Below are 2,500 nucleotides of genomic sequence, written 5' to 3'. Positions count from 1 at the left end.
CTTTCATTTTCTTTCGTTCAATGTGCGCTCCCGCCGACCCCTTTAGCTTTTCTTATCAGAATTCAAAAACCGTTTTTTATGAAAAAGAATTTTCGTTCTCTATATATATTTTGTATAAAAATATAAGAACGATATTTCTTCTTAATATTTGCCAATTTTCAAATGTATCATTTTTAATAACATTTTACTTTTTCTTCAAATGCATTTTTAATGTAATAATTTCATATATTACATAATTTTTCTCTCTGAATTGAAATTAATAATTCCATAATTCTATTTTTTAATCATAAATATATATATGATTGAAAAAATTTCTCCTTTTTTCTTTTGTTTAAAATTTAGTTTTTCTTATAATTTTTATTTGTTTTGTTTTTTTTTTTTCTTCATCTGTTTAATTTCCTGTATGTATACAAGAAACAAACAGTTGAGGATAATTTCTATGTAATGCTAGTATAGAATATAAAATTTTGAATTCAAAAATTTATTTCTATTTAAACTAACTATAGAATACCAGGAATAAAATACAATGACACCAATATGCCAAGGTTACATTCCATAATATGTTAGTATAGAATATAAATTCTTCATATATGTATATATATTCGAAAATTGTTTCTATTTAAACTAACGTATGGAAAACCATGAATAAAATCACAAATACACCAATATGCCAAGGCAACAATCAATAGTTACATTCCATAATATGTTAGTATAGAATATAAATTCTTCATATATGTATATATATTCGAAAATTGTTTCTATTTAAACTAACGTATGGAAAACTATGAATAAAATCACAAATACACCAATATGCCAAGGTAACAATCAATAGTTACATTCCATAATATGTTAGTATAGAATATAAATTCTTCATATATGTATATATATTCGAAAATTGTTTCTATTTAAACTAACGTATGGAAAACTATGAATGAAATCTCACAATACACCAATATGCCAAGGTAACAATCAATAGTTACATTCCATAATATGTTAGTATAGAATATAAATTCTTCATATATGTATATATATTCGAAAATTGTTTCTATTTAAACTAACGTATGGAAAACTATGAATGAAATCTCACAATACACCAATATGCCAAGGTAACAATCAATAGTTACATTCCATAATATGTTAGTATAGAATATAAATTCTTCATATATGTATACATATTCGAAAATTGTTTCTATTTAAACTAACGTATGGAAAACTAGGAATAAATCCACAATATCACCAGTTTAACATAACTCAAATTCGTGTTTCATATAGTTATGATTCGATTTATATGCTTCAATATCATTGGTTAGTTAAATGTTGATATTTTCATATTATTCACATGCCTTCACCGTGAGTGTTTTTTGCCATGCACACCACACATTGTGAAAAATGTATGGGAAAAATTCAATTCAATACATTTCAGTTTGATTTCATATAATTCAATTACATTTTATATATTTCAATAATACCATCAACTTAACTAAATATATATTAAAATACTAAATTATATATATGATGATATTTTCCATATATTTGAAATGTCTTTATTATAATTTATTCAGTTTATCATATGAATGTATTGTGTTAAATTTTACTTTCATACATTTAATCGAATTTAGTTTCATATAAATTCGATTCGATTTTCTTTCATATATCTCACTTGCCTTCACCGTGAGTGTTTCTGACAATGTACACAACGCATTGTGAAAAATGTATGGGCAAAATTTTGTTAAATTTTACTTTCATACATTTAATCGAATATAGTTTCATATAAATTCGATTTGATTTTCTTTCATATATATCTCACTTGACTTCACCGTGAGTGTTTCTGACAATGTACACAACGTATTGTGAAAAATGTATGGGCAAAATTTAACTTAATACAATTCAATATATTTCAAATGTTTTTCTTATATATTTATTCAGTTTATCATATGAATGTATTGTGGTAAATTTTACTTTCATACATTTAATCGAATATAGTTTCATATAAATTCGATTTGATTTTCTTTCATATATATCTCACTTGCCTTCACCGTGAGTGTTTCTGACAATGTACACAACGCATTGTGAAAAATGTATGGTGAAAATCTAACTTAATAGAATTCAATATATTTCAAATGGCTTTATTATATATTTACTCAGTTTATCATATGAATGTATTGTGGTAAATTTTAATTTCATACATTTAATCGAATATAGTTTCATATAAATTCGATTTGATTATATTTCATATATTTCACATGCCTTCACCGTGAGTGTTTTTTGCCATGCACACCACACATTGTGTAAAATGTATGGGAAAAATTCAATTAAATACATTTCAGTTTGATTTCATATAATTCAATTACATTTTATATATTTCAATAATATCATCGATTTAACCAAATATATATTAAAATAATAAATTATATATATGATGATATTTTCCATATATTTCAAATGTCTTTATTATATATTTATTCAGTTTATCAAATGAATGTATTGTGTTAAATTTTAC

Source organism: Anastrepha ludens, unplaced genomic scaffold (assembly GCF_028408465.1).
Source record: "Anastrepha ludens isolate Willacy unplaced genomic scaffold, idAnaLude1.1 ptg000051l, whole genome shotgun sequence".
In the NCBI taxonomy this organism is placed as follows: domain Eukaryota; kingdom Metazoa; phylum Arthropoda; class Insecta; order Diptera; family Tephritidae; genus Anastrepha; species Anastrepha ludens.
Note: the sequence above shows the minus strand (reverse complement) of the source record.